The sequence below is a fragment of the Eulemur rufifrons genome, chromosome 7 (genome assembly GCF_041146395.1).
Source record: "Eulemur rufifrons isolate Redbay chromosome 7, OSU_ERuf_1, whole genome shotgun sequence".
In the NCBI taxonomy this organism is placed as follows: Eukaryota; Metazoa; Chordata; class Mammalia; order Primates; family Lemuridae; genus Eulemur; species Eulemur rufifrons.
Window position 1 is genome coordinate 243577163 of NC_090989.1, and position 18920 is coordinate 243596082.

Below are 18920 nucleotides of genomic sequence, written 5' to 3' on the forward strand. Positions count from 1 at the left end.
CCCCGAGGCTTCGGGCGCTAACGGGGAGTCAGAGTGGCCAGCGCGGGGGTTACTTTGATATATATATGTGTGTGTATCAAATATATATACATACACACACACACACACACATATGTCGCAAGCAAAGTTAAAAGGCTCTTTTTCCCCCTATTCACAGCCAAAGGGGTTCTGTCCCTTGAGGGAAAACTAAAGGCTTAGCCCCCGCTGCCCCTCCCTGCCTTGCTGGATGGAATCTGACGTTTGAATAAGCCCGCAGTACCTGTGCGAGGTGCTATACTCTGCTTCAAACGCAAAGTAGGAAATCCTGCACTCGACTATGCAAGCGCCTGCCGCTAGCCGCATCCTTCCAACGCCCCCCACGCAAGCCCCGAAATGGCCAACTCTTCACCGAGGGGGCGTCCCACCGCTGCCTTGCCTGGGCCCGCCCCCTCGCCGAGCTCAATCCCTTTTCCCGCAGAAACACCTGTGCTTGTCCTCAGACCCGGCCCCACGATTAGGAGTCAAAACCGACCCCGGAGCCACGCAGCGGGAGCACGTTTTTACACCTGCTTGGCCGCTTAATTATAAGCGCACCTGTCGTGGTGGGTTTTTTTTTTTTTTTTTCATTGCAAACGCTTCCGTTTTAATCCTTCTCCCTAAAAAAACTATCTTTAAAAATACCACCTGTCATACCTACCTGAAATCGCAGGAGGTAAGAGAAAGGAACTGAGCAGTGGGCGACTGAGTCGCCGCAAGAACGTGACCGAGGTTACAGCTTCAAGGGCATGATGCGGGTTTGATGCAGCAAGGTCCGCTAAGGGCGCCCAGAGCTCCCCGCCCCCACGCGACGGGCGGGGCGGGGAGTGGGGAAGCGAGAGGACTCGTCTAACCCAGGGCGGGGGTGGGGGAGGCAAATTTGCCCTCTATGGCGAAGTCAAATCAGCTTAGTAAAGTAGAGGGCTCAAACACGGTCAAAATGGAGACAGGCCATCCCTGAATTTGGGGGACCCAGACTGGGGACATTGGAAATAGCTAATTGATTCTATAGTAGCATTTCTGTGTCACCCCAAATCCGATTTGTAATTAGATGACCTTAATTGACTTTGTACGGGTTCCTGGGGAAAACCGCTCATAGCGCCTGCGCCTCTTTGACCTCCCTCTAAACAGTTAATTGTAATATTCCCATCCCAGGCGTGCAGAATTGCTAAGAATACCCGTTTCCAAACGTTAGGTGAAAATGGGCCTACCTAGTTGGTCAACCCAAGCCTAAAACTGTTACAACGCCCTACGCCCTAGTTTCTGAATCTGACTTCTTGAAGTTACGGGAGACCTCTCAACAGAGTTCCCCGAGTCTTCCAAACCACTTCTGCCCACGATCGTAGCGTTTGCGTGGCGAACTCCAGATCAGGTAGCTTTATAAAACGGGGTGCCCAGGCACTTGGTTAAAAGAGGGAAAGCAAAGCAGAAGTGTCTTCTGTAAGACAGACTCAGGGAATGACAGCAATAACTAAGGGAGATAGTTTTTTAAATTTTTTTTAACCCCATAAAAGGCGACTTGGGAACACTCAACATTTTCTTTTTTGCGGACTTATTTGTTCAAATTCTGACAAATCTTTCAAATGTCCCATTTAAGAAGCCATATTACAGGGAAGTCTTGTGGGTCCAAACAGATATCCTACCTTTCTGTTCCCCAAAAACGCGAACACCCTTTTCCTGAACTTCAGGAATTGATTTTCAATTAGGAAAATGATTTCTTGGGTTACTATTGTCTGCTCTGTACTTTTTTTCCATTTCATTTTAAGCCTATGTGTTTTAGGTTGCAGTTAATAGTGTAGGCCTTGGAAATAAAACGTACTCATCTCCCCGCCACCACCACCATCCAAAGGATGGGTATAATAGTGTGTGGCGAAGGGCTGAAGGTTTGCGATCTTAACTAACCCGAGTGTTTGTACATGAGTGGGGGAGGGGAGAGAATCCATGCATTTCGGGGAGAAAGTACAAGAGACATCCATCCCCGTCCAGCAGTGCTCAGTAAATACTAAATGGTTGGCTATTTCTCTCACCCTCGCCACAATAAAACCAGACCTGCAGCTGGTAATTACGAGAGAAAATACTCAGTCTCAGCATCAGTTTTGCTAACCGGTACGTGAAAATGGAAAACGAGGAATGTATCCAACCTCCAATTTGCCACAGTTGTATAGCTCTCGTATTAATTCTTTACAGACGTGAAATAGGTGGGTACGTAACAACGTGCTGGGCATAAATTAAGCAACAATGGCCACGCGAGGTCCTGTCCGCTGCGGAGCTCCCATGGTGGGCACTAGCACCTTGCCATCCGTAGCCCCTACCCCCCTCCACCCCACCCCATAGCAGAGTCGAGTCCAGGGAAGCTGGCGGTGCGCTGGCTTTTCGAACCCGGAGGGTGGGTGGGGTGGAGAGCAGCGAGACATTAACCCAAGCCGGCTTTGTACCTTTTCCCCATATCTGCCTCTCAAGCCCCACACGGGCGCTCTCACGCACACACTCACCCACACACTCTCCCCTCTCGTGCCAACAATTTAAACTTCTCTATGGCAAAGCTAGCATCGTTCCGCCGCCACCACCACTGCCTCCACCCTGCCTGCCCCGCAAACATCCTCCCCCTTTCCCACATCTACCCTGGATTCTCCCTTTCGCAGTAGAAAGCCAGCTGGTTTCTCCTAAACCCTGAGAAATCACAAAAGTTAAAATGAAGCGTATGCCTGTCTGCCCAGCTTCTCTTCCCCAACCATCTTTCTCCCGGCGTCAGTTTAACAATAGCTATTCGACGAAGGGGGAGAGGCAAGGAGGGGGTGAGGGCTACGTGGCCGAGTTGGCTCCTGGGGCGGCTGCGAAGCCTCGCGGCTGCGAAGGGGTTCCCCCTCACCCCGAAGGCGAAGTCAGCCGCGTAGGACCAAGGACAGAGCTTGGAATCCACTTCCCAGCGCCCAGCACAGCGAGCCTCCCAGGCAGCCGCCACTTCACAGACACAGCTCCAAGGATCTTATTTACGCTTTTCTGAACAAAGGGAACCTCATATCCGGTACAGGCTTAAGAATTCGGCCCCAAATTGGCTATCTTCTTTTAAAACTGAACTACGGTAATTGGAGTCCGTGAAGTAAAGCCCCGTACACAATGATGAGTTTTGACAGCTTCTAACCGCCCCAGCCGCAGCCCAGCCCCAGCCCTCAGGCGGCATGTACTTTTTTCAGTCTACTACAACTCGCTGCCTGGTGCGGCATCTAAATTCCATCCGGCAATCCCATCGCCCTAGCACATGCTATCTGGTTAATGCAATTAAGCCTGAGGTTTCGGCTGGTCTAATCTGCAGGTCCAGGCTTCTGATTCCCCTTAATGATACTAAAGCCTCTCCGGTCCTTCCGTGGCTTTGCGAAAGTAGAGGCATGCATCCCCCAACACCCAAGTTATCCCTCTCTTCCCACGAAATGAACTTCCACTCTCAATCCCGAAGCTCTCTCAACATCTAGCCTCCCCTTGTACCCCTGCTTTACCCTGGCCACATTTACCATTCAAGTTTCTGCCATTGACATTTGCGAATATTCAGTACGTTAAGCATGCGTCCACCGTCTTTTAGTATATAGCTCTCTAGAATTAAAAAGCAGAACAGTAGCTTTGAAATGAGATAAACATGTGCAATTAACTTCATATTCTGTATTCCGCTCACTTACAGGTTGTCTGGGTTTGCCAGCGCATCGCTGCAACTAATGATTAAAGAAACCAAACCGAAACTTACCTTTCTCCCTTAAGGTTTTTGTGTATGTGTGTTTTTAAAGTAACGGTGCAGTTCTCCCAATAAGGATGAGCAAGAAGCTGCTGGATAGTTCTCTTAAGACAGCACGAAACCTAAACTGTGCTCGGCTTAAAAGAAGCAAATAAAAAGAAATGATTTCGACCCCGAAGTCCAATGCTAAAAGAAATGGCGAAAAAAAAAATATGAAAGGGGAGGGAAAACTTAAAAAAGAGAGTTTAAAAAGACGGAGAGACTACCCTCCTATAGCCGTTCAACTAAACAAAAAGGGGCAAGAAAAACAAACCAAGGAACAAAGAAAAGAGACGAAAGAACGTTTTTTCAAAAAGACGATGTCTTTCTCCTTGTTGCTTTTTAGTAGGTCGCTACAGGAGTAAGCTGCTGCATCTCTAAGTGAGAACAGAAATAAGGGGGGAGAACGTCTTAAAAGGGAGGTGGACTGGACCACAGATTTATAGCACCGTATCACCAACCCCTTCTCTGCCTCCGCACTGCCGTGTGTGCAGCTGCTCTGCCAGGCGCCTATCCCGGGCAGCACGCGCGGAAGTATACGCCGAGTCGCGCCACAACGTAACTTGCTCATCGCCCCAGGATCCTGATTGGTTCAGACGCTTCCATTGGGCCCGCCCAGGCAGAGCCGCGTGATATGATTGGCTTGGAGCTTGTGTCACTCTGGAGAGCTCAATGGAGTCCCGTTTCAAGGTAAGTTGTGCGGGGAGGTACACACTTAACACTGGCGGCGAAGGGAAATGCAAGAAGCAAAAAGAAATGGGGAGAGAGCAACGTGGGAGGGTTGGAGCTATACTATCAGAGTTTGCGATATGGCACAATCTTCTTATATCTAAAGTCTTTCTACTTCAGAAAGATTCATTCCCTTGCCATCACTGCTGCATCTATGGCATGTTTCTTTATAACATTAAACTCTCTGTCCGGTATGTATGAGTCATTGAGAGCTCCTTCTCTTTGATCCGAGTGAAAGGGATGAATGTACATCCATTACTTGCTCGCATGCCTTTTTCAATTTGTGTTCCAGTACTGTATTTTGTATTAGATATTGGGCAATTGTATGTCTGTCTCTATTTTAATATATACATATTGCAGATCTCTCTCTCTCAAACACACACACACACACACACACACACTCAGCATCCTTTTAGGATAAGAATGAAGTGAGAAATGCTCTCAAAGCTGCGCGGTTTGAATTAGCTTTCACTTCATATTAGAACAGAAAAGTGTAGGATAAACATCCTATCCAGGAAAAGAGGTACTGAGTAGAGCTAAGGTTCTTCACTTTGAGGTGTCTGATGACTCAAAAAGAGCAGCTGTCTATAAAATTAGAACAAGCCACGACTCTGCATTTGCAGGCAGTACAGTTCTTGGACCTCACATGTATTGCTGACAGCAAAGATAGTTGAACCTTTATCAGGACTCTTTCTCTGAGGATGTAGAAAGTTTAACCAGAAGACCAAATGCTGTCAATGTTTCTGCATTATAGATGAAGAATACTTTATTACAACCCCATATTTTAATAACATTCAGGAGACTGAAATACAGTTTTATTCATGATATTTATTTCTTCCTCTAAGTGAAAGTGAGGTCCTCAGGATCGTCTGGATGTGTAAGTAGAAACAATATTCACTTGACCTATGTCTTTTCCAGCCAGAATTTCTCCTTTCAATCTTGAAAGATAGCGCCAATTTCCTAGACAGTACTTACATTTCTTACACAATGTAATATATCTTCTTTAGAGGCACATGCCTTTTGGAAAGAAATTTCTTTACCTATTTATTGCCAGTCACTATGTTTGAGAGTGCCGGAAAGAGAAGGCACAGGTAAGAGTTAGAGATTCCAGGAGGGTGGGGTGTCATGGAGGGGAAAAGGACAGATGGTCCCAGAGCAAAATGACTTGAAAGTGAGGAATAAAGTAAATCAGTGTTCCTTGAGAGTGTCCTTGAGTATTGATAAATGATTAATGGTAAATAACAGAAGACCTGTTTGTCTCCTTGATAGCCTGCATAACAATGTCCAAGTTCTATTGCTTTGCCTGGCAATAACTGGGGCTTGAGAAAGAAGGCCTGACTCTATGTTACCTTATAATTAGCAATTCGCATTTATAATAATCATGCCCTAACCCTCACCCCCTACTTTTTATATAGCAGCCCCTGGGGTTTTAATTTAAACTATAACTATTCTCTAGACCTGGGTAAAACTCATGGCTAGAAGAAAAAAAAGCAATTTGAAGAAATGGAATTAAGGAGTTGGAGAAAAGACAGAAAGACTCCATCTTATCTAGAATACACGTATGACTAACAGAAGATTGGGTTTGTAGTCATCTTCCTTCAACCCCTCTCCTTGCCCCCAGCTTAGCACAGAGAAATAACCCTTAAATACATACAATCTGGGCAAAAGTATAATACTGAAGACTTATCTATTGTGAATTGTCTTTTCTCCTTGTTATCATGCTCTTAATACTGAATTAGTTGCACATGCTCATGTAACCTCGGCATTTTAAAGAATCTCTTTGCCATTATAATTATATAACTGGGTGGAGACTAATACTTTGTTTTATTTCTTGGTGCATGTTTGTATCCACGAGAAAAATCTATAGATTACAGTGGTATATTTTCCAAAGGGATTTGGGGTGGGGGGAGAATGTGGAAAGCCGAGGGTGGTATGGAGGAATGAAAATCTAGCATTTGTATTACATAAAGAAATTACACATAAAATGGTAAATGTCCATTCAAATGCAAAATGCTAAACTCTGTAGACTCAGTAGATATGCTTTTTTTCAGTTTTGGCAGAGGAACAAAATATTTTTCAAAATATTGTCATCCTTAAACATGTTGTCTTTTCTATGTAGGTAAATGGACTTAAATTATTTAAGAAATTGAAAATATGTTAAAATACTAGTTTACTTTCTCAATAAAACAGATGTTTTTAAATTTAAAAACTTTTACATGGATACACAAACTATAGGCAACATATACTTTCCAACTTATGAAAATAAAAATTGAATGCAGCTACTTTAAAACAAGTGATATCTGGATGTAGAAAATTCTTGTGTTATAGCCTGAAACATTAACATGTACTATCTTGTTATTAATGAAGGCTATGTGCAAACATCTCACTCCAGGTTAAGCAGAAATGTAATCAACCCCTCTTCATTCATAGTTAGGTAAAAGAATTACCCACAGCATCTGATCTTGCATTAGAAAAGCATTTAAAAGACATTTGAGTTATGATAAAATCATGTTAGCTCTGACATATCTTCAAAGTCTTTGGCATTATTTTTGAATTGCAGCAGAAAGAGGGGAAATGGAGGGAGTCACCCATGGAGAACGTGCAGAAAAAGTTTGATGTGGATGGAGTTGTAAAAAAGAATGGATTTCAAAGCTGAAAAAGTAATTAATTCAATGAATTATTTTACTAAAGTTTCTTTTTAAAAGAACAGTCGTTTACAGGAATATGTAAACCTGTTGTGGACAATGTCTTTTAGGATAAATAACCTCTTTATACTAGTCATTCTGGGGCCAAGAAAGGGAGTGATTTTAGCATTTTGTAATAAAGGATGCTGTAAACTACTTGTAACTTTTTTAAGTAAATAAAGCAGTTAAGCTGTGTAAATGAATTTACAATGTTTGATTTAAGGCATTAATTCCAAACAGCAAATCTTCTCAAGTGAATAAAAATATTATTCTGTGTTAGTTTGCTGGGCTTTGGGGGAGGGTGGGGATTGTGGTTCATAATATTGGCAATGTAGTAGTTTAATACTTGCATGAGAAATATAGATATTATACAAATTGCTGTTACTCCTTTATTTATTCTTCTTAGTGTGTCAACTTTCCTTCCACGGTATTGAAAACAAAACAACCAAAAAAAAAAATTATAGTGAAAATTGACACCAATGTGAATTAAGACCGTGGCAACCAGGCAAGAAAATGAGGCAGGAATTAGCACCATGGACAGAGACAAGCAGACCCTGAATTGAGGTTTGCAAAGCCTGATAGTGTTTTCTGTCCCTCCCTGTGAGACATGGAAACTGAACTTCCTGGGAAGGTTTCATTCCACGGACTTTGAGGAAGAGACTGTCCTACTCCATAAGAAGACATTTGTTTTGAATTAGGCTGGCTTTTGTTAGGACTTGGCCATAGTGACAAACCGCCAAGAGAGTTAGAGCCCCGAACTCGCTGCGCACTTTCCACTGTCTTTCACATACACTCTCTTGCCCGGGTAAGCCTGACTTGCATCAAAGTGTTCATGCAAAATAAATGCAAATCCAGGTAGTCTTCGAAAAGTCTGTTAAACCTACTCCAGAATTTTTACTCCTCGAAATTCCTGGTGGAAATCGCAGCAAAAAAATGCCTACCTGCTCACCCTCACTCCCCTCTCTCAATTCTTCTCCCAGCTCCCTCCACCTCCTGGCAAAGGGGCAAAGCCTGTTATCCGAAGGTGAGTGACCTGCAAGACTATTTTGCAAAGGACTCCTTATATTGCAAACACTTTCCGTTAGGGACAGTGCCAGGGGCGGCAGTGAGCAGGATTGCAAATATCCTTTACTTTCTCTTTACCTTGTGTCTTTAAACTCCTGTTTGAGGGGAAAGGCTGTAAAGTAAGAAAGCACACTCAACGAATATCTCCCTGAATCCTGAGGTTGCTGTTTACACTTAAGAAAACATGAATTGTTTATTTAAATGTTTAAAAAAATAAATAAATGTAACGTGTTGCAGTAAATCTTTGAGACCAGCCTACATTATTCTCTTTCCCCTACACACACACACACACACACACACACATCATTTTTTCTGGGCAAAATGTGTGCGAGGTTCATTCTCCTTTAAATGATTTGCCTGCAGATATTCAGACTAAGATCTGTTGCACGTGCCCCATAGAGTCTCTCGGAAAATATATTTTCAGCCTCGGATCAACGATCATTTATATAAACGCTCCCAGTAATGTCCTCAGATTTTCCTCCCCACCTTTATTCAATAGCAACTTTTAGAAGGATAAACTCACGTCTTTCTTCAGCACGTAAAGGGGGAATCTATGAGGGTGCGGTAAGGAAAACTGGAGGTGAGAAAGGGCAAATCAGAGCCTCGTGTCCATTCCTTTCAGGGATGATAACAGCCTTCTCTAAGCTTCCTCCAGGAGCCGATACATCTCATGCAAAATTAATACAAGTAATTAAAAATAGCAGTTTTCAAAGTTAAAGGAAACCATCTGTCTCAGCTGGTAGCAATCAGTCTTTTCGCCGGCCCCTTTACCAGGACCTGGGAAGAAACGGATTTTCTGCTTCCGATGCTCGGAGGCTCTTTCTTATATTGAAGATTTATGTTTCCACTTGTGTGCGATGCACGTCTAATTTGAAATAATAAAGCCGGGCTGAGCAACCAGTCAATCAGCGCTATCAACCGCGCTCGCACGCCGCCCTGCCCCCCACCTCCCTCTGGTCTCTAACTCTTTCCCTCCTCCCCCTCTCGCTCTCCTTGCCCTCCCCCTCCTCTTTCCTCCCTCCTCTGCTCTCACACACACTCACACTTTCCCCCCCGCCTATGTTCAGATCAAGCCCTTGCCCCACAGAGCAAGTGACGGCACCGGGGCACAGTGACAAAGGCGGAGTTTGTATCAGAAGAAGACTGAGGCCCGGGGAGACACAGTGGCTAGAGAAACAGCTGTCTTATCAGCCCGCTGCAGAGATGGAGATGGCTCGAGAGGTCCTCAACAGATAATCACTTGAATAGGTTTGCAATGCGCCAAACTTCACGCTTGATAAGGCCAACCCAATGTAGAGAGCAGCCCAGATCCTGCTCCATTCTGTTTTATCTGGGCTGTAAATTAAGAAATTGAAATTCAGGTGGCAGAGGCAGCAGTCTGCTGATAGACCGCTAAAGTAAACTGTCATTAAAATGCTTTGGGCAGACAGAGAGGGGGCGCCTGGAATGGGATATTGGTTTGTTTTTTTTAAAAAAAAAAAAAAATGGGGTGGGGGGGTAGGGAGAAGAAAAAGCCCACCGGCTTTAAAAATTATCTGGAGAAGGGAATCTGTGAGGAGTGCAAGAAGGACACAGCATCTGGCCGTGATTCCTGAACATAGGTACTATGAATAAACAATTTGAAAAGTACAGTATAAAGTTGTGTGAAGTTTGGTGTGATATAGAGATTAAGAAACAATTTAAACCAATCTGGTCTAAAAGGGAATTCTGTCTTTATCTGAGCAGGGGGCACAGGAAGTGGATTCCAAATGGACTCTAAAGATTTTCTTTCATTGTAAGAAAAGCAGATCAACCGGCCACAGAGGAGTTACTGTAAACTAGTTAACCTGGCCTTTTTGTTAAAGTAAAGGACCACGGGAGAGATTCCAGGATAATTTTTGGAATAGTCTTAAGAAGTTTTCATCTACAGGAAAGAATCTGCTTAGCTACTTACAGAAATAACAGTTATATTTCAACTACCTCCTCCCTTCACCCAGGTAATTACTATAGAGTAATTCAGGAAACAAAAAAATTCTAGGTATGTATTCTAACACATACCTGGTTCTTGACGGCACACTTTATATCTACGTTCTTCTGTGTGCTTTTATGGATATGAGGTTTGAAGTTTTATGCATTATTTAAATAAATGTTCCCCCCAATTTAATATGTATAATGACCAGCATATAGCCACTGATCTTGTTGTCTTGATTAACTAATGACTTAGTACTGTACTTTGCTCTTTGTGTCTGAAGTGGATTGCAAGTTCACTGGTGTCCATTTAAGAGGTGTATAAGCATGAGAGGATACATTGCATTTTCCACACAGCATTTATATTTTAAGTCTTAGGAAATGTATAAAATGTACCTTCAACTGACAACATATAGTTAATACAGTTTTAGAAAATCTGTTTTTTTTTTTTTTTCAGGGGGGAGGAGTAAAAACTTACCTATTGGGTACAATGAACACTATTCAGGTGATGGGCATACTAAAAGCCCCGACTTAAACATTATAAAAGGCATCCATGTAACGAAAACGTTTGTACCCCTTAATATTTTGAGATAAAAAAAGTTCAATCAGTTTTAATTTTTTTTAACCCCAAAACTTTGATCAATGTCCAAATGCATTTAACTGACAATAGAAAGGCTGCTTAAATCACTTTGGTTTGAAGAAAAATTAAAGTTGACTTTCTTAGAAAAAGCAATAAGAAAAATTTTAAGATTTTTATATATTTCAGTAGTTACTAAACTATTTGGAAATATGAAAAACAATTCTTCTAAACTTTGAGGATTGTTGTCTGATTACTCATAAGGTAGGAAGCAAATAAATATAAGTCCATGGACTCTCAAAGACATCTCTGTTGAATAGTTATATACAAAAATCCTTCATATCTTATAACACAGAGAACAGGTGTTGGTTTTTCTTTTTAATTCAAATGTATGGATGAGTGAGTGCTATGTGTATCCTTTAATGAGAGGTAAATTTATGGTTATATAAGCTAATTTTTCCTTTGTATACCATCATTTTCCATAAGGTTATATTGGTTTAAGTAATGGCTACTATATAAGTGTATTAAGAAATATTATTTTAATGAATTCCAACATTTTAGGCACTATTATCTTCAATAATCAGATAACAAGATATTTTTCTGCTTATTGTAAATACTCAAAACAAATTTGAATTGTCACCTTTAATAAACCCTTTAAGCCATGGTTTTTATTTTTGCTTTTTCTTAATCAAATTGAAAATATACATACAGTAGACAGTTAAACTATTCTTTGTTAATACAGGTAAAACTTTTTAAAGAGGTGAATTTGCATAAGGGTTAAAAGATGCACTCTGAGTTTGAAATGTGAAAAAAAGATATTTCACAAATTTAAATTACAGCATTTCAAAACTAAAGACAATTTTAAGAAGAGAAATTTTCATTATTGAACAGAAAAATGTTTCAGCATGAAAATAATATAAAAACTATTTTGATTTTATACAATTTTTTGTCACAAATTAATGATATATGTAGTTTCTAAAACTATAACAATTCATTATGAATGATGAAAAATAATAAAATAGCCATAAATATACAACTTATTTTTTAAAAGGATTTTCTATTATTAATCCCTCTCTGTGGGAAATGGGATAGTATACATTGAAGGCAAAATAGTCTATGATGTATTAAAGTAAAAATATTGGAACCTTTTGAAATATCCAAAAATTGTAATATTTTTCTTTATGACTGATCATAATTCTATCACCAAAACTATCATATGTAACTAATTATGTCCTTCCAGATTTAACACTTATCATCAGGTAAGGGTCAAACGAGTGATACATAATCAGTTCCTATTTTTAAATATTTATTACTGATCTTTGACCAAAGGCCCATTTCAATTTGATTCAAACATCTTTTGAGTGCCTATTATGTCCCAGAATAATAGAATTAGATTACAGACAAGAAATGCCTGAAGGAAATCAGATTACTTTTTAGGAAATCCTAGTAAAAGGACAATTTGATAGGTTTAAAAAACTCAGTTAATGTGTTGTACAAAACATTCACAATGTGTCTGGCTTTGTTGTTATTGTTTATTCCTCTAATTTTTTGTACAATATCTCCTTATAAGTTTGTAAATAATATAGTTTGTTAAAAATTACTCATTTAAATAGAAATTCTAATGTTATCCTTCTAGGAACTATAGTTTTGCAAATTGTTAAGAGCTTGGGCTTTGACTTCAGACACATGGATTTGAACCTGATTCTGTCACTATGGGGCCTTGGATAAATTATCATTTCTTAGCCTTGGTTTCCTAATCTATATAATAGTGATAATAATGCCTAATTGGGAATCACTGTGAGGTTAAATGTAATCATAAGCATAAATATACTCAAACTTCCTGGCATGTAGGAAGCAGTCAATACATGGTAACTACGATTATGGGAACAAAAATGGTAACTTAGCACATTTATTTGATGAAGCCAGAATTAGAATTCCTGCTTTTACATACTGTCTCTTAAATATTTTCATTTGTTCGCATTAACGTCCTGAGATATCTTAGGATAAATATCTTCTCACATTTCTAATTGCAAACAAGTTTAAAAGGCCCCCAAAAGCATAAAATCTTCTGTCTGCCCTGTTATGTGACTTCAATATATTCCCCAATATAATTTCATGATTCACCCATAAAAAGCTGTCGGTTTCAACAAGGAACAGAGTCTGAGATACCATTTGACTAATACAATAATAAAAACACCTTAGATTTTTATAGTAACTTTATCCCAAAAAGCTCAATGTACTTTTATATATTTATCCTTGTAACCATAGGAGGTAAGGAAGAACATAAATTATTTCTCCTTTTTAGGGACATAACAGAGGTATTAGGAATTTAGGTAACATTTCTAAGGTTAATAGCAGTTTTCACGAATGTCACTCTTCCTGCAATCTCCTACTCTCTTTGGCATTAATTATGGCTATTGTTACTTTAGTTAGGCTGAAATGTGAGTGGCTGGCATTAAGTGTAGCTTATAATTCAGTTAATTACTTGATGAAATCAAGTTGAGTCAGACATACACCATCACAATCTAATCGAATTTAAAATATTTTGATTTTATGTCAAAATACTGTTATTATTCAATTATATATATATACACACGCATTATCTATTCTTATTTACTATCTGTGTTAATTCTAAGGCAAGATTTTAAAAGTTACTATTCATTTATCTCCTTGAAAGAAACCAATTCCAATCTTCTTAACATCATTTTCCCTCTCCACATATATTTTTATAGACTATTGTCTTTATTCCATTTACATAGGCTAACAATAATTTCTATACTAGTTCTCTATTTGTTAGGTTGTTTGTGCTTCAACAATCTATCAAAACAGATATCCAAAGGAATATAGAGATAGACTATATAAAGGGCTTTTTATAATAGTTTTGTTTTGAATAAAACCAAATAAAGAACTAATGTCCACTTGACATTGGTAAAACATAGAATATCAGAAGAATACTAGAACTTGCTTATGGTTTATAGTTTTGCAGTTTCCTCCTGGGCTTACTTTGCTATGGATTGATATAGATGTAGCTACAAATGTGGACTTCCAGTGAGTAAGTGAAATAGAAGGAAACAACCTTTTGCAGCCTGATAAAAGAAAGAATGAACCTTAAACTTTTGGAAACCTAAATTCATTGTAGGTCACAATAGAATACAGACAATGTTTTTATTTTAAGTTTCAATAGGCATCTGTCTGCATCCTAAATGTATCCTATAATTTGGTAAGATTGACTTGCTCAAGGTCAAGCGTAGTCATGTGACTGCCAGACTTCTATGAGCAAGTGTAATTAGCACCAGGAAGAAACACATATGCATACAAACAGAATAGCCAGTGCTGCTGTTTATTGCCATTTCACACCAACCCCTCTTAACTCTTCACATCGATGTCATTAAATGGAAAATCTATTTCACTGTGCATATGTTTGTGCATTTTAAGGCTGAAGATACTGTTGTAATAGAACTAATATCCTATTCCTTTGGTCACTGTCATTCTGGTATGAGAAATTAGAGAATATGGTTGTTTGAAATGTCAGTTTTTGTAAACATGAGTTGGAAGATATAACATAAATGAATGGTGTTACAGACTGTTTAAACTGTTTGAGTAACAATAGACATTGCCTTGAACTATTTTGACACAATTTACTGTGAAATTTCTTTTTTTCTCTTGCTGATATTTCTAGATTTCTTGTGCAGACAATAAAAAGGAAAGCCTCTCTTTTATGTCAGTGCTCATTATTTAACTCATAGAGCACTGATGTTTTCTAGAATACTAATATTTGCTAGAACGTAAAATGAATACTAAAAGCGAGGTGTGTCTCCATATCAAAAGGATACATGAAAGTTTGTGCTTCTTTGTAATGTTTGTAGAAAAGAAGAAAATACTAATGTATATTACAGTGTTCAGTCCTCGGTTTTAAAAGATCTTCGTATAAATCTACTCTATTGGTGTGTCTGTGTATGTGTGTGTGGTCAGAGCAAATAAAAGGAGGTTCAGAAGTGAAAACTGCAGGACTTTGGTGGAATAGACCAGGCTGGCTGTAGGAGAGGAAGTGGGCTAGAAAGCATAGGATATCAGATTGGTTAGGTATTGTGGAGTCACATCATGCTGGCTTTGAAAGCCAGCAGAGGGAAGTACAGATATAAAACTACTGGAAACAGGACGTACCTATTGACAACTACGAATTGTGGAAGTGCCAAGCAAAGGGAGACTCATAGGTATAGGAATTAGAACTAAGACATAGGCAGGGTTAAGAAGGTTCTGTCCAAAATGTAAGACTCCTTGGAGTGAGGTGGGGTGAGAGGATAATACAGATGGGAAAAGACTGATAGGCATAGAAGAAGGGTTCATGACACTGATAATAATGACAGTGTTTTGATGGCTAAAATATTTCTACCAGGCACTGGGAAAGTGGTAGTGTTCTGAAAAAATAATACTTTTAAGCCAACAAGTCCAAGAAAGCTGTGAGGGAGAGAAACCAAGGACCAGAGACTATCAGGCGGGCACCCTGCTTAACCCTGGATATCTTTTTGCCAAAGGGAGGACTTTAAAAACACTGCTAGGAAAGGACCAGTTGCGGCGCTGAGCAAAGATCCCCAGGCTTGGGGAAAGGAGACAGAAAGACGTCCTAGCATTCTTTCTCTCACTAACTAGCTGATTATTTTCAGCAAGTCACTCTGACTAAACCTCATGATTCCCAGGAGAAGACTGGATTTATAATCATAATGATAATGGGTAACATGTACTATGTGCTAGGTAGCATTCTAATGCCCTACTTGCATTAAATCAGTTAATCTTCACAATAGAAACTGAAGAAGTTAAGTAATTTGTCCAAGATCACACAATAAGACATTGTCAGAGCTGGGATTTGACCCCAAGTAGTCTGTTCCTAGGGTCCAAGTACTTAAGTGCTATTTATTAGATTACCTCTAAGGTACTTTTCAGATGTGAAATTTGGTAATTTTAAAGAAATACAGCAGAAATTACAGATGACACAGTACTTGCAAGGGAACAAATCATAAGGAAAATATATATTACAATGAACATAAACAGATAAAATTCTATTTTTATATCAGGATTAATCATATTGTTATGGCTTGCCATGATATTTATTGCTGACAAATGGGAGACAGGTAAAATTGGCAGTTGGATGCTTTGCTTCTTTAATATAATTCAGATAAAATATAATAGAATTTTTAGAAATATTATATAAGATGTTCTAACCACTGGGTAATATTATTTTAGGGTTTAATTATTTAGCTTTTGTGTATTTTAAGAAGTCTATTCCACATCCATATAGTAAAGAGTTATAAAGCCATTAAGAGCTTTATAGTTATTATTTAATGATATGTGAGATTGTCATGAAATATTATTCAGCATATTAAACATTATATAAATGATGTTCACTAGAACACTAAACAGGGGCTATTTTGAGGTAATGGGAGTTTGATTTATAGTTGCATTTCTTCTTTATGTTTTCTGCATTATTGGTTTTGTAAAAATTCTGAACATGCATTCTTTCTTATAAATCAGAAAAAGCAAGGTAGTTTTTTATTTTGCGGGGGACAAAAACTACAGCTCAGTCTTTAGGCCCTATAGCCACCAGGTGGGAGCAGGGGCTAGAAACTGGTTGATAAAGACCAATGATCTCTTAAAAGACAACTTAGATTCAGAGAAAGGTCAGATTGACAGTCCCAGAGCTTTGTAGTTTATAAACAAAATAATATTCACTTAGAAAACAAACCTTAAGATTTAATACACATGAAAAATAAATATGACAGAGCAATATAACAAAAATCTCAGAAATTGCTCTATCATTTTCTTAGACTACAATATCGGATATAGCTATCCTGTCCAATTAGAATGGCCTAATATTAATTATATACAATAATATCAACTATTTCCTTTGCTTTCTGCCTATCTATATTATGCCCAAGGGATGTTCTTCTTTTCATTTAATTAATCATTTTTCCCCTATTATACTTTTTCCCATAGTTGCTTAAGAATCTTATGAGATTGAACTTCATTCCCAACCAGCAAAGCCTTTCAAATGATTTGCTCAGATTTCTATGATATATAAATAAGTTAAAACCATAATACAGTAAATAATCACAATGACATTGAAAAAAAAAACTGGCTTCCTGACAGGTACTATTAGTGAATTGCTATTTCAATGCCCTAAACGTCACCTGGGTTAATTCAATTTTCATATTGTTTAATTTTTTTCTTTAAAATTACTCTTCAGAGAATGGGAAACTGGTGCAACTCTATAGGGCAATAAAGTCTCTAAACATTGTTACTGATTTATTTCATTTTACTATTTAGATACATTTTAATATCATGGCCAAGAATCTAGCAAGAGCTACAAACAGGCATTGTTTTTCTTAAAAGAAATAGTGTGATTAGATTTGTGATATTGGTAGAACTAGAAAAGAAGGTACTAAGAAACAATATCAAAATAAGAGAAACATTTTTAATATGATTCACTTTAATGTGTTCTATTACTATCTTTTAAGCTTTATAAACTGGAGACGTGTATTAATTTTTAGATATGAATTATAACCGTTTTGGAAAAAACTTATTTGTCATATACAGAGGACATAAAGTGCCGCTGCCCTTACTCATGCACTCATTTGACTCATGGCGCAGTCTTGAATAATTTTAAACCAAACATGACTGCGGCAATCAATTTTCGTCCAATTTATTGGGCATGAGTTAAAGCCAATTAAAAAACCATTTTTGGTGCAATTCAAGGGGAAAAATGTATAAACCCATGAAAAACAAATTTCAGTCCTAGACATGAGTCATCACTATTCTAAATATTGGTGTCAGCCCCAAATCAGAAAGAACAAATCCTAAAGTTGCATAGTCCACACTAGAAACTGCATTTATCAGCAATGATTTTAGACGATTGTTAATATTTTTATAAGAAATTGACCTGGAAGGAAAATCGTGCTTTTCTAACATTGTCTTATATCTGAATAATTTTTGCAATGAAATTAAAAGGTAGTTTATGGCAGCTCCTTTAGTTTCTGAATTAAGAACTGAGATAGAAGGTCATCTGTGACCTTTATACAAAGAAAGCAAAACATTTTACCTATAATTTTAAAGTATCTTTTACCTATTAGACCATGTCTTCTTGCACGTGAATATAGTGGCTCTCTTTGAAGGCCATAAAAATGAAACAATCCCTGTACGCTCGGGATATTCTTAGGGTAATCAAAGCAGCAAAATTGAAGCTTCTAGGTTGGAAATTACAGCTATAAAATACAGCCGTACATTTTCAATCTGTATATTAAAAAGGCCTTTCCAAGTTCAGGGTTGTCTCGGTTAAAAATATTAAACCAGACCTGAATTCTGGTTCTGCCTCTTCCATGTCCTTGGCACTTTAGGCACATCACCCAACCTCTCTTTCTCATTGGTAAAATGGGTATTAAAAATAATAGCCACTTTTTAGGGATGTTATGAGCATTAAGTGAAAAAGTATTTGTCAAGTGCTTAGTAGAGTGCCTGGCACAGACTGAATCTTCAGTGAATGGCAGAATTAGAAGGAGGAAAGCCCAGTGGTTGTCATGTGGCTGTACATCAGTGCCTCAACCTACCTGTGGAGGTTTTTTCTTTTCAAGTACAGAAGCCTGGTGGAAAGAATCTACTCAGTAATTCTGAGGTGAGGTCTAAGCATATATGTTTATAAAAAGCTCCACAGATGATTACTGATTTAGGGCAAAATCAGTGCAGGTTTTTCAGTTGCTCAGTTAACATGCAGTTAAACTCTGGTTTGAACTATTTTGGTTCAGCTCTCTCTGTCGAGGAGACTAATTGAAATAATTGCCAAATGTATGCTTTGTGTTATGCTCACCAAGATTTAACTCAGATATCTTGAAAATATTTTATTTACATTCATGTGGCTGTGAGGTCACAGAACAAGCATGATTTTCTACAACTTCCTGTTAGTAAAATGAAAGAACAGACGTATGAGATAACCCTGAGAAATTACAGAGTCATTCCACTGGCATACATATATTTCAGTGGTTGCTACATTTGTAGCTTTTACTTCTATTTAATAAACATAGACAGATAAGCCAATACTGCCCAATCAATTTTTTTCCGAGTTATATTTTCCTGTTCAGTTAGTTCATTTCTA

At 38.6% G+C, this 18920-nt stretch overlaps 1 protein-coding gene across 23 annotated transcripts in view; it reads right to left on the minus strand.

The window, feature by feature from the left end:
* ELAVL2 (ELAV like RNA binding protein 2) overlaps positions 1-18920 on the minus strand; it is a 157567-nt gene that overhangs the window by 128408 nt on the left and 10239 nt on the right. For 10 of the 23 annotated variants that reach the window (XM_069474302.1, XM_069474295.1, XM_069474307.1 and 7 more), the window contains exon 1: positions 3752-4191. The exons of 7 other annotated variants lie outside the window; for them this stretch is intronic. The gene's annotated coding sequence lies outside the window, so the exon portion shown is untranslated. Of the gene's footprint in view, positions 1-259; positions 452-676; positions 1043-3751; positions 4192-18920 lie in introns of those variants that run through there. 6 more of the 23 variants (XM_069474306.1, XM_069474299.1, XM_069474292.1 and 3 more) reach the window with 2 other exon arrangements.